General features: G+C 52.8%; 1 protein-coding gene across 4 annotated transcripts in view; it reads right to left on the reverse strand.

The window, feature by feature from the left end:
* Positions 1-1,032, reverse strand: part of DMAP1 (DNA methyltransferase 1 associated protein 1) — a 44,791-nt gene extending 43,759 nt beyond the window's left edge. For 3 of the 4 annotated variants that reach the window (XM_030571894.1, XM_030571893.1, XM_030571891.1), the window contains exon 1: positions 926-1,032. The gene's annotated coding sequence lies outside the window, so the exon portion shown is untranslated. The remainder of the gene's footprint in view (positions 1-925) is intronic. The other variant, XM_030571892.1, reaches the window with a different exon arrangement.
* Between the last annotated feature and the right edge of the window lie 12,963 nt (positions 1,033-13,995).

Raw genomic sequence — 13,995 nt, forward strand, 5'->3', positions numbered from 1 at the left:
CCAGACTTCCACTCTGTATAGACTCATAGACTTTAGGGTCAGAAGGGACCAATATGATCATCTAGTCTGACCTCCTGCACAAAGCAGGCCACAGAACCCTACCCATCCACTTCTATAACAAACCCCTAACCTATGTCCGAGTTACTGAAGTCTTCAAATTGTGGTTTGAAGACCTCAAGCTGCAAAGGCTGCTAGTGCTGACTTCTCCTTGGGATTTACCTACAGGAGAAAATGCAAAATGACACCTCAGTCACAGCCCAGGGGTAAAACTGGCTGGGATTTCCCTGGGGTGCTGAGATGGCGATTAAGGCCCATTGGGTCCTAGTGGATCCATTTTCAAATCATGATGGATGTTCTTCTAACGGCTCTGCCCTAGGAATTCTTGGGAGCAGCTCTCTGGCCTGTGCTATACAGGGGTCAGACTTGATCAGAATCGTCCTTTCTGGCCTTGCATCTGTGACCTCTCTGGGCATCCCACTGGAACACACATTCCCCAGGGCCCATTAATCCCTGCCCCATCTCAGGAGCCACCAGAGCAAACGCCCTCAACCCCTGCCCAGAGACCCTTTGTCCAGCCCCTCCCCCCATGGCCCTGACCCCATCCTGACCCCCCAGCCCCTCCTCAGACCCCCCTCAGTCCCTCCCCCCATAGCCCTGATCCCACCCTCAGACCCCCCAGCCCCTCCTCAGACCCCCCAGCCCTGATCCCATCCTCAGACCCCCCCAGCCCCTCCCCCTACGGCCCTGACCCCATCGTCATCCCCCCAGCCCCCTCCCCCCACGGCCCTGACCCCATCCTCAGACCCCCAGCCCCTCCCCCCACGGCCCTGACCGCATCCTCAGACCCCCCCAGCCCCCTCCCCCCACGGCCCTGACCCCATCCTCAGACCCCCCAGCCCCTCCCCCCAGCGCCCCACTCTCCCACCTGGGCCGGGGCCACCCCAGGCAGCGCAGCCGGGGCTGGTGTCGCAGCAATTGGGGTCCGATCAGAGGCACTTCCGGTCTCCGCCGCTGCGAACCGGAAGTGCCCGGACCGCTCAGTCCGGGGGTGGGTCCCGCCGGATCGGGCCCGGCCGGTGAGCCGGGTGGTGCTGGCCGGGCCCGGCCTCAGGCAGAGCCCCAGCCCCACCCCCCGAGCGGTTTGCAGCCCTGCAGGCCGGGGCCGGGGGCACGAGGCTCCCGTTACCCCGGGGGGGCGGCAGCTGTCCCCGCTCTGGGTCTTTTCTCACACAGGCGCCTGTTGCCCCCCCCACGCAGCCCCCCCCCCCCGATTTTCACTCTTGCGGCCTGGGCGCCCCACTCCAGTCCCGGGGCCGGGCCAGGCCCCCGTCCCAGCCCGGGGCTGGCGGCGGGGATGAGCCGCTCCGCTCCGCGCCGCTGGGGGGCGCCCTTGCCCTTCCCTGGCCTCCCCGCGCTCGCCTGCCTGGGGCCAGGCACAGCCAGGAGCTAAGGGAACTAGCCTGGGCGTAAAGTTTCGGAGAGGCTCCCTGGAGCCCCCCCCCTCGTGACAGCTCCAGCGGGGTCTGGACAGCTGTGAGCCCTGGAACTAGCCCTGCAGGAAGCCACGTGAGGTTGTGTCCTTAGCACCATTCACTGATTCCACGTTTCAGAAATAATGGCTCAGATCTGCAGGGGCCCTGGGAAATGTAACCCTTGGGTGAGACTGGGGGTTACTTCACGTCATGCTACTGCCTCTCTGGCCTTTGCATAGCTAAGCAGGGCACAGGGCCACGCGCGCCCTGTGTGAGGTCAGATCTGTGTGTAGTTAGACCAGGATATTATATCAGCAAAGCGCTCCTAATGTGGACACAGCTTTCACCAGCAAAAGTGTTCTTTGGGTGGGACAGCGTATTCCAGCCCCACCTGCAGCATAGTCTACACTTAGTTTTGCCAACATAACGGGGGGAGTGGGGGCAGGACTCAAACCCCTAGCTGATTTAGCTATGTTTGCAAAAGCCCCAGTGTAGATGCAGTTATACTGGGTGGAGGAGTCCTTTTGTAGGTATGGCTTGTTTCATTTGAGGAACTGGTAAAAGCTTTGTCCACACTAGGGGCTATTGCCAGCATAGTTCTCTCAGTCACAAATCACAGCCCTGACCAACATAGCTATGAAGGTAAAAGTTTGTAGTGAAGGGACCAAATTCTCTTAATTCTGGTGGGAGAGACACAGATAGACCTAGCAGAAATTCGAGGGGAAATGAAGGCAGCTGTGTATATATATATAAACAATTGGAGAAAAGGGGAAGTTGATAGCAATTAATATAAACCAGAAGCTAGGAATTGCAGAAAATTGATAAGGGAAGCCAAGGGACACAAGGAGAAATCTATGGCCAGCAGAGTTAAAGACAGTCAGAAGGAGTTTTTAAAATATATTAGGAACAAAAAGAATCCTGACAATGGTATTGGTCCATTAGTAGACGGAAATTGTAGAATTATTGATAATAATGCAGGAAAAAGCAGAAGTGTTCTGTTTTCAGGGAGAAAACATGATATAGCCTCATCATCTGGTGATGCCAATACTGTTTCCCTTCCACCAGTATCTCTGGAGAGTGTTAAACAGCAGCTACTAAAGTTGGACATTTTTAAATCAACAGGTCCAGCTAAATTGCATCCAAGAGTTTTAAAAGAGTTGGCTGAAAAATTCACTGGACTGCTAATGTTGATTGTCAATGAATTTTAGAGCCCTGGGGAAGTTCCAGAAAACAGTTGATGTTGTGCCATTTTTTAAAAAAGATAAACCAGATGAGCCAGGTAATTATAGCCCTACCAGCCTGACATAAATTCCTGGCAAGACAATTGAGCGGAGAATACAGGACTTGATTAATAAATAATTAAAGGAGAGTAATGCTATTAATGCCAGTCAACATGGGTTTATGGAAAAGAGATCCTGTCAAACTAACATTATTTGTTATGAGATTTTCAAACAAACTTGCAAAGATACTAGTGTGGCTGTAATATACTTAGACTGCTGTAAGGCATTTGACTTGATATGGCACAACATTTTGATTGAAAAGCTAGAAGGATAGCCAATGAACATAGCACACATTAAGTGGATTAAAACTGGCTAATGATAGGTCTCAATATGTAACTAAAGGCGAGTTGTCACTGAGCAGGTCTCTTTCCCATGGTGTCCTGCAGGGATTGGTTTTTTGCACTATGCTATTTAACATTTTTATCAGTGACCTGCAAGAAAACATAAAATCATCATTCAAAAAGTTTACAGATGACACAACAATTGGGGGAGTGGTAAACAGTGAAGAGGCCAGGTCACTGATTCACAGAGATCTTGATCGTGTGATAAATTGGGAACAAGTAAACATCATGCATTTAATGTGTTTAAATGTGAATGTATACAACTATGAGCAAAGAACACAGGCCATGCTTACAGGATGGGGGACTCCCTCCTGGGAATCCATGACTCTGAAAAAGATTTGGGGATTGTAGTGGACAATCAGCTGAACATAACCTCCCAGTGTGATGCCATGGCCGAAGAAACTAAATACATAAAAAGGCCGAAGAAACTGGGATACATAAAAAGGAATCTCAAGTAGGAGCAGAGAGGTTATTTTATCTCTGTATTTGGCACTGGTGCAACTGCTGCTGGAATACTTTGCCCAGTTCAGGTGCCCACATTTCAAGAAGGATGTTGATAAATTGGAGAGGGTTTGGAGAAGGCCCACAAAAATGGGGGATGCCAGCATAGAACCATGGAGATGTAGGGCTGGAAGGAGCCTCAGGAGGTCATCTAGCCCAGCCCCCTGTGCTGAGGCAGGACCAAATAAACCTAGACCACCCCTGACAGGGGGTTGCCCAACCTGTTCTTAAAAACCTCCTATGGTGACGATTCCGCACCCTCCCTTGGAAGCCTGTTCCAGAGCATAACTCCCCTGAGAGTTCGATTTTCTGAATCTTAATGTCTGACCTAAATCTCCCTTGCTGCAGGTGAAGCTCATCCCTTCTTGTCCTACCTGCAGTGGACATGGAGAACAATCGGTCACTGTGCTCTTTATAACAGCCCTAACCCCATCAGTTTTCTGTTCCCAAGACTAACCAGGCCCCATGTTTTTAACCTTTCCTTGTAGATCAAGTTTTCTAAACCTTTGATCATTTTTGTTGCTCTCGTCTGGACTCTCCAGTTTATCCACATCTTCCCTGAAGGGCAGGGCCCAGAACTGGACACAGTGCTCCAGCCAAGCCTTCATCAGTGCCACGGAGAATGGGACAATTACCTCCTGTGTCTTACATACAACACTCCTGTTAATACACCCCAAGATGATATTAGCCTCTTTTGCAACTGCATTTCATTGTTGACTCATATTCAGTTTGTGATCCACTAGCACCCAAATCCTTTTCAGCAGTACGGAAGAACAGTCATACTGGGTCAGATCAATGGTCCATCTAGCCCAGTATCCTGTCTGCTGACAGCAGCCAATGCTGGTAATGCACAGAACAGGGAATCATCAAGTAATCCATACTCTGTCGCCCACTCCTAGCTTCTGGCAAACAGAGGCTAGGGACACCAACCCTGCCCATCCTGGCTAATGGCCATCAACGGACCTATCCTCCAGGAATTTATCTAATTATTTTGTTAACCCTTTTATAGTCTTGGACTTCACAACATCCACTGGCAAGGTGTTCCACAGATTGACTGTGTGCTGTGTGAAGAAATACTTCCTTTTGTTTGTTTTAAACCTGCTGCCCATTAATTTGGTGACCCCCAGTTTTTGTGTTATGAGGAGTAGTAAATAACACTTCCTTATTTACTTTCTCCACACCATTTTACAGACCTCTATCATATCTCCTCTTAGTCATCTCTTTTCCAAGCTGAAAAGCACTACCACCTACCCAGTTATTCCCCATTTTGTAGTTGTGCATTTTATTTTTTCTTCCTATGTGTTGTACTTTGCACTTGTCTTCACTGAATTTCATCTTGTTGATTTCCAGTTCTTCAGTTTGTCAAGGTTGTTTTGAATTTTAACCCTGTCCTCCAGAGTGCGTGCAACCCGTTCCAGTTTGGTGTCATCTGCAAATGTTGTACACATATGCTCCACTCTATTATCTAAATAATGAATGAAAATGTGGGAAAGTGGACGGATCCAGACTAACCTATGCAAGAGCTCCCTAGAAACATACACACACACACACAGCCCAGTTAGACAGTGAAGCACTCATAACTACTCTGAGTATGGTCTTTCAACCAATTTCACAACTTTCATCTAGACCACATTTTTCTAGTTTGCTTATGAGAATGTCATGTGGGACTGTTAAAAGTGTTACTGAAATCAAGACATGCATCTGACGAAGTGGGTATTCACCCACGAAAGCTCATGCTCCAAAACGTCTGTTAGTCTATAAGGTGCCACAGGATTCTTTGCTGCTTTTACAGATCCAGACTAACACGGCTATCCCTCTGATACTGAAATCAAGATATCTCGCAACTAAAACAGCTTCCCCCATATCCACTAGGTCAGGTCAAACAAGGACATTAGGTTGGTTTGGCAGGATTTGTTCTTGACTCATATCATGTCGGCTAGTCCTTATATGCCTAGTATCCCTAGGCACTTGCAAATTGGTTGTTTCATAGTTTGTGTCTGGGTATTGCAGTTCAGCTGACCGCTCTATAATTCCCCAAGTCCTTTTAAAGCCAGGCACTATGTTTGCCCTTCTCCAGACCTTTGGGATCTCACCTGTCTGCTGTGAGTTCTTCCAAAGATAGTTGCTAATGTTCTGAGATTGTTTTAGCCATTTCCTTGCATACCCCGGAATGAATTTCATCAGGCACTTCCAGTTTGAACACAGCTGTTCCCTAACTATTCATTACCCTGTTTTTCCCCTCTTGGGGCTGACATTCCTTCCCCCTTGATGTTAATATCAATTGTGTTAAGTACCTGGTCACAATTTACCTTCTTAGTGAAGATTGAAGCAAAATGGGTGTTAAACAGCTCAGCCATTGTTAGCTCTCCCTCCCTGCTAAGTAGAAGACCTCCACCTTCCTTTGTCTTGCTCCTGCTCCTAAAGTATTTATAAACCCTTTTCTTATGGCTTTTTGATGTCCCTTGCAGGGGTACCTCATTTTCCGCCTTAGCCTGGCTGATTTTGTCCCTACCTGCCTGTGCTGATCTTGTTACTAGTCCATGTTTATACTTTCTGTAAGGTTCCTTTTGATTTGTTTTTCAGGTCATTAAAGAGCTGCTAATGGAGCCTCTCACTATTCTCCCTGTCTTTCCTTTGCATGGGGATAGCTTACATCTTTAGTATTGTCTTCTTGAGAACCTGCCAGATCTCCTTGATCCCTAATGTTTTCCCACAGGACCTGACCTGCCAGTTCGCGGAGTTTGAAAGGCTGCTTTGGGCATCCGCTGTCCTCACACCTTTCTTTCCTTAGAAGCATGAAATGTATCATGTCATGGTCACTGTCACCCTTCAAACATCAGATTCATAACTAATCCTTCCCTGCTGGTGAGAATCACACCTGAATTGGCTGCCCCCTGGTCAGGACCGGCGTTAGGGGTTTTAGCGCCTTAGGTGCACGGCAATTTCGCCGCCCCGCGGCCTGGTCCTGCGGCTCCAGTGGAGCTGCCGCAGTGGTGCCTGTGGAGGGTCCACTAGTCCGTAGCTCCACTGGAGCTGCCGCCGTCATGCCTGCGGAGGGCCCGCTAGTCCATAGCTCCGGTGGAGCTGCCGCAGTCTTGCCTGCAGAGGGTCTGCTAGTCCGTAGCTCCGGTGGAGCTGCCGCAGTCATGCCTGCAGAGGGTCTGCTAGTCCGTAGCTCCGGTGGAGCTGCCGCAGTCATGCCTGCGGAGGGTCTGCTAGTCCGTAGCTCCGGTGGAGCTGCCGCAGTCATGCCTGCGGAGGGTCTGCTAGTCCGTAGCTCCGGTGGAGCTGCCGCAGTCGTGCCTGCGGGAGGTCCACCGGAGCCGCGGGACCAGCCGACCATCCGCAGGCACAACTGCGGCAGCTCCACCGGAGCCGCCTGCCGCCCCCTCCAGCAAAATGCCGCCCACCAATAATCCTGGCACCCTAGGCAATTGCCTAGGCCACCTAAATGGAAGCGCCGGCCCTGCCTCTGGTTTCTTCCTTCCCTGCCTGAACCCAAGGGTTCCAGCACATTCCAAAAACTTACCAGCCTTTCGTGTTTTGGCATTTTGCTTCATCAGCAGATGTCCGGGTGAAATCCTCCCATGGCTAGCAGGGTGCTGCTGTTTGTTCTAGATATGCCTCCTCCACCTGATTTGGTGGGCTGTAGTAGATCCTACCATGACAGTGCCCCTGGGTTTTCCCCCTTTTATCTTCAGCCAGAGACTTTCAGCTGGTCTGCCTCTCCCATCCTGCTGGATCTCAGAACAAGTGCGTACAGCCTCAGTGCATAATTCAACCTGCCTCTCCCCAGTGTTCCTTAACAAGCTGTACCCTCAACACCAACATTCCAGTCATGAGGCTGAGCCCATGAAATCTCCGTGATGCCAATTAAGTCATAATTTATATTACGGACTAATGCATCCAGTTCTTCTTGTGTATTCTCCAGGCTGCTTGCGTTTGTCTTCAGACATCTAAGATGTTGAGCAGATTCCAACAGTTTTCCCTCTTGTTGCTCCTATGACTATTGTAATTTCCCATTTCCCCCTCCCACAGCATCCGGCCCTCTGTTAAGGTCACCTTGTTTTTAATAGACCTACATGTGGGGTTTTATCATCTGCCCCTGTGACCCGATTTAAACGCCCCCTTTTAGCACGTAGTACAGCTGTGGGGTGGGGGCTGGATTTTTCCATAGTCCTGACCGATATCTATGTGCCAGGAAAACTTTGCAGCATAGACCTGGCCTCAGATTGTCAGCTGCTTGGGGCAGGGCTGGTCTTTGTGTTCTGTGTTCATACAGCCCCTGGCACAGTGGGGACATGATCCAACCCTAGGGCTCCTAAGCACTGCAGCAATACAGAGCAAGAGCCATGATAAATCCAGATAGGCCAGTGGCATCAGTCGCCTGGACCCCAGGCTGCTCCCGACCCTTGGGGCTTTTCAGGCTGCAGATTCTCAGCTCTCAGTTTGAAAATGGAGGTTTCTATCCAGCCTCCACAGTTTCAAGGGGGTGTGGGGAGGAGACATTCAAAATGTGGACTGAGTGTAACTAACCTAGGGATGTTTGCCTGAGTCTGCAGCCAGTCTGGAAAAATGGCTCAGCAGGCTGAACTGCCCTGCTCCTGAGCGGTGTTACTGGGGTGCCCAATGGTGACATGTCAGCATTAACCACTTCATTGCTGACCCTTCAGCAGCTGGCAGGAGTGGGGGTTAAGCCCCCAGTAGAAGTGAGGGCAGAAGCTGGGAGTTACTGCAGAAAGGGACGGGAGAAAGGATGGGGAAAGACAAGAAGCGAAGGGCCAGACAGAGGGGTGCCCTTGAACTGGAATTGGGCAGAGTTGCACTGACACAGCCCAGGTGCTGCTGTGCCCTGAAAGCAGGTAGGCAGGGGTGTGTGGTTCATACTGTATTTAAAACTGCATTCAGCACAGGTGAGTTGGCCCCGCCTCAGGCCTGCACAGCTGTGGTTCATGCTGCTATTTAGTTCAAGCTGCTTTTCATTCACAGGCTGATTGAATCACTTCAGGCTAAACCAGGCAGGTGCTTTGAAATCCCCACGGCTGCTGGCTGCCATTGTATAACACCCGTGTGAAATTAACCAGTTTCTGCCCCACTGATTGACTGGCTGATTGCTTCAAAGCTAGGGCCCCGTTTGGGGGAAGCCAGGCCTGTATGGGATCCTTGCCTGCCCTCTGTCCCACAGGGCTCCCAATTGACTCAAGCCATATGGCTGCCTTTGATTCCTGGGTGTGGCAGGGCCTGGCCCTGCACTGCATGACAGGCCCTGCAACCCTCAGCTGGGTTTAAATGAGAAAATCATAGAATCATAGGCCTGGCAGGGATCTCAAGAGGTCATCTGATCCAGTCCCCCGCACTCAAGGCAGGACTAAGACTACCTCTGACAGGTGTTTGTCCAACCTGCTCTTAAAAATCCCCAATGATAGAGATTCTACGACCTCCCAAGGCAACTTATTCCAGTGTTTAACCACCCTGACAGTTAGGAAGAGTTTCCTGATGTCCAACCTAAACTGCCCTTGCTACAATTTAAGCGCGTTGCTTCTTGTCCTATCCTCAGAGGTTAACGAGAACAATTTACCTCCCTCCTCCTTATAAGAACCTTTTATGTACTTGAAAACTGGTATCATGTCCCCTCTCAGTCTTCTCGTCTCCCAACAGAACAAACACAAATTTTTTCAATCTTTCCTCATAGCTCATGTTTTCTAGACCTTTAATCATTTTTGTTGCTCTTCTCTGAACTTTCTCTAATTTGTCCACATCTTTCCTGAACTGTCAGTTGCACACATACAATGGGCAATGATTGCCTAGGAAGGAGCACGGCGGGAAGGGAGCTGGGGGTCATAATGGACGACAAGCTAAATATGAGTCAACAGTGTAACACTGTTGCAAAAAATGCAAACTTCATTCTGGGCTGTATTAGCAGGAGTGCTGTAAGCAAGACACGAGAAGTCATTCTTCCGCTCTACTCTGTGCTGATTAGGCCTCAGCTGGAGTAGTGTGTCCAGTTCTGGGCACCGCATTTCAGGAGAGATGGGAACAAATTGGAGAAAGTCCAGAGAAGGGCAACAAAAATGAGTAAAGGTCTAGAAAACATGAGATATGAGGGAAGATTGAAACAAGTGGGCTTGTGTAGTCTGGAGAAGAGAAGACGGAGGGGACAGGTTCACAGTTGAAGGGGTTTAGACACAGATCCTCAAAGGGAAATCAACTGGACTCAAGTATCAGAGGGGGAGCAGTGTTAGTCTGGATTTGTAAAAGCAGCAGAGAGTCCTGTGGCACCTTATAGACTAACAGACGTATTGGATCATGAGCTTGGGTGGCTGAATATCCACTTCATCGTACGCACGTCATTCACCCCCGAAAGCTCGTGCTCCAATATGTCTGTTAGTCTATAAGGTGCCCCAGGACTCTGGGTCGCTTTCAAATGGAGTTAGTCGTCTCAGCCCTTGTGGGGATCTGGGCCTTGTGGAACTGAATACAAAAGTGCAAACCCAGTCAGCACACCAGCCCTTTCAGTATTACATCCCAGCCCGTTACACTGCCCCTCGCATTTCAACATGCTGCCAGGCTCGGGGTGGCCCCACAATTGTGTATCACAGAAGGGGGGGGCAGTGGGGGCTCGCGGGCTAACCACATTAGCTGGAGATTTCTGCTGAAATGTGCAGCAGTGAAACACTTCACAGCCTGTTGAGATAAAGGGGGCAGTTGGCCCCCGGTGTGTTAGTTCTGGGCGTGTGCAGCCATCACGCACTGGTTTGCGCTTGGCTCAGGTTAGAAGGCAGGTTTGGAACACAAAAGCCAAGGGTTCACTGCACTCTTTCCCCAGGCCTGGAATTGTGGGCTCCCGGGCACCCTGCTACGGACCACGTCTCCAGACACTCAGGCAAGCTGGGTCATTGCCCAGCCTCAGGCCCCCAGTTCAAACCCCACTGGAGTGAGCCCTTAGCTGAATGGCTGACGCTGGTGTGACACTCCTGGGGGGCTGATCTGTGGGGCCCAGCTCTGCTCTTGGATTTGGGGTCCTCACAACCCTTTCGCTCCGAGCCACCAGGCCGTTACATTGTGCGGTTGTCTAGTGAAAGGGGTGGGTAATAGGATCTGGGGGACGATGAAGGGTCCTTGTGAAAGCTACCCCCCAAGTGACCTTGACCTAACCCCATTACCTCCTCACCCCTCTTTCTAGGGGCTTGTGGAATGGAGGGTCTCTTGGGAGGCCATGTGCCTTTTTGGGGCAGGAGGTGGGGGGGGTCCTGGCACGGTTACCCATGTTGGAAAACACACACACACACGTTACACACCAATGTACACGTACACATGTGCGCACATATGCACACGATGCAGGTACCCTTCACCCACTCTGATGCTTGTTGGCCCATTGCAGGAAGTGTCTGGTGCTGCCCGTCCAGTGCACCCTTACCCTGGGCCATTCCCAGCCTCTCCCTTGGCAGAGTCGTCTCCCAAGCAGCCCCTGCGCTCACCCATCCCGGCTGCGCTTGTGCCCACGGTGATGCCCAGGTGGTCCCAGCACAGCCCGACCCCTCTGCAAGGCGAAGGTCCTTGCCACGTTACCCTGCTGCCCATCCTGCCCCCTGCAGCCCTCGCTCTCTGCCATTGCAGTTTTCCATCCATCCTCAGCTGATCCTGTCTCCCCTCCGCACCATGGCACGCCCTGCAGGACACCTGGCCCCCGGTGTCCAGTCCAGCTCTCCAACTCTGATTGCTGGGCCACACTGTGCCCCATCTCTCCAGCCAGCAGGTTTGTGCCCAGAGCCCACCTGAGCATTCCCCCCCGCAAGCCGGGGCTGAGTCCTGAGCCAGGGCACCCCTTGTCGTAGGCACCACCACAGGGCTGCCCTGGCTGCGCCGGAGTGAGGGCCGAGTGGCAGGGGAATGGAGATGGGGGCAGAGCCCTAAGGCAGATGGTTACAATCGCTGGACTGTACGGGCCCCAGCTCTTCCCTGAACGCCCGGCCCTGGGCTGCGCCCCCGAGAGCCAGCACCTCACCCCCACCCTGGCCCCTGGTGCCAGGACAGGCTGGTCAGTAACTGGAGCCATCACCCCCAGGAGGAAGCTGTGATGGGCACAGATTTCCCCTCCCTTGCCCCATGGGGCTGGGTGACTCCTGAATAGGGCATGTGAGCTGGAGCAGTGCACGGTTCAGCCCAGGACAGACCTGCTATGCATGGTCTCTGCAGCGGGGCTGCTGCCAGCATCTTCCCTCCTGGCCCCGCCCATCACTGCCAGTCTCCCACTGGGAGCTGAGGGCACCCAGCCCTCGCCAGGCAGGTCCCAGCCCCTCCCCAAGTGGGTGAGATGCTCCCCTCTGAGGCTGTGCACAACCCAGCTGATCAGATGCTCTGCTGAAGGGCTCCCCGGGACAGCAAGTCGCCCAGCTGGAGCCACCCTCCCTGGGCACCCTCTGCCCATCACCGCTGCCCCCTCCCCATGCCCTGCCCACTGGTGGGGGGTGGGGGCAAGCTCGAAGGAAGGTGAGCACTGCAGGGATGGAGGGATCCGTAGTGGCTTTGGGCCATGTCTGCATAAGCTCCCCTCCCCTCCCCAGGCCCAGCCACAGGACTGGACTCTCCAACCTTCAGCACTTGGGCAGCTCCCTTGGCTGGCAGCAGTACTAGGCAGTTCCCCTCTCTCCAGGTACCAGCCACTGCAGAGGGGGCAGCCTCCCTAGGGATTTTCAGCAAGGCCTCCCCACTGGTGCTGCTGCTGGTTCTGCCGCCCCCGGGGGAGCCCAGCGTGGACTGGGCCCTGGCACCTTCTGGTGTTTTCACCCCGTGTCAGTTAAATCTGTAGAGGACTGGGGGGTGGGGGGAGGTGTGATGAGTTTCCCAGCCTTTTTTGCTCAGCTCAGGCTTCTGTTCTCCTGCTAATCTCTGTTCCTTCTGCAGCCGCACCCTGTCTGTGTACGTTGTCTGCCTTTCTGGGACACGGACCGGCTCTGCTAAATTGCATGTGCAGCGCCCAGCACAAGGGGGCCTGAGCTTTGACTGGGACACCTGGTGTTGCCAATTCCCCCAATTTTATCACAAGTCTGGAAATAGTTGGTGTTTTTCTGCAAGCCCCAACTCCTGGAGTCCTGGGATTTTGTGAGACTCACAAAAAAAGGGGGGGCAGGAGGGGTAAGTTTCTAGCCCTTGTCACTGCTGAGAAAAGCTGGAAGATGTGACCCCAGTGCAGACTGGGCCTGACTCGTGGTCTCTGACTGCTTACGCACCACTGGGTTCCTGGCCATGGCTATGAGATGGCCAGTAATTAACACTGCTGCTCCCTTTCCAGAGCGATTCCCCTTGGACTGGGCTGGGCTGGGCTGGGGAGGGAGCTCCCTTGGCTGGGAAGCCAGCACAGCTCTTTAAAGCAGCCCTGCAAAATCACCCGGCATTTCCCAGCCCACCCCAAGATCTACTTGCCCGTCCTGGTCACCTCCAGAGGCTGATGCTGCTGAGAAACCGAACCAGCCCCCCCGCCAAGATAGATGGGGGGGCTGTGCACCTTTTCCAATGCCCCCTGAGCAGGCAGGAGTGGAGATCTGCCCCCCGCCCCCACCCACACAGACCGGGGAACTGTTTTTGAAGTTAAGCGCAGTCTGGACAGAAAGAGAATCGCCGTCTCTGTCCTAATCTCCAGCCCTTTTGACTGTGTGATGATCCTACAACAGCCAGCTAAGCCTAAAACCACTGCCTTCCCCCCAGCCTGCCCCGAGGTTACTGCCCGGGGCCTGCCTGGTGCCAGGCGCTGGCATCTGGCACAGGAACCTGCAATCGCACAGCCTGCTGGGAAACAATCAGTATGTCTGGCCAGGCCACTGTCTGCCTTTGAGAGACACCCCCGTGCCACCGAGAGAGGGGGTGTGTGCTTCCAACGGGCTGGCACCACGGTGCGTGGCTAACAGGTGCCCGCGTGTGTGCATGTATCTATTCCTGGCTTAGTCCCATAGCCACATAGGGGGCTGGAAATACACCAGGAGGGGCAAAGCCCAATATGCCAACACCCAGGCCCTAAGATCTCAGAAGAATGGGACATCTCTGTAGTTCTTTGTTGCCAGGCTCTCAGATTTGCACAGACTTTGCTCGCTGCTGAAATACAGCCACTTCTGGAGTGGAGCTCAGCTGCTGCTAAACTGCCCCGGCAGTGAAGACTAGCTCCCTGACTGCCAACGGGAAGTGCAGAGGGAAATGTGATTATCCATATTACAAACTGGCCAGGTCCTTGCGTAACCCGCTCCCCCCCACCTCCCCCAGCACAGAATCGAGTGCTCATGGAACGGGTTTTAGAGCTCAGCCAAAGGAGCACCTCTCTAGTAGCGCCCCCCTCAACCCCCATGCTGCACTGGGGTCAGCACTGACTCCCGGGGGGGACAGCATCCTTTACAGAGCCCCCGCACCCCC

The sequence above is a fragment of the Gopherus evgoodei genome, chromosome 8 (assembly GCF_007399415.2).
Source record: "Gopherus evgoodei ecotype Sinaloan lineage chromosome 8, rGopEvg1_v1.p, whole genome shotgun sequence".
NCBI classification, from domain to species: Eukaryota; Metazoa; Chordata; order Testudines; family Testudinidae; genus Gopherus; species Gopherus evgoodei.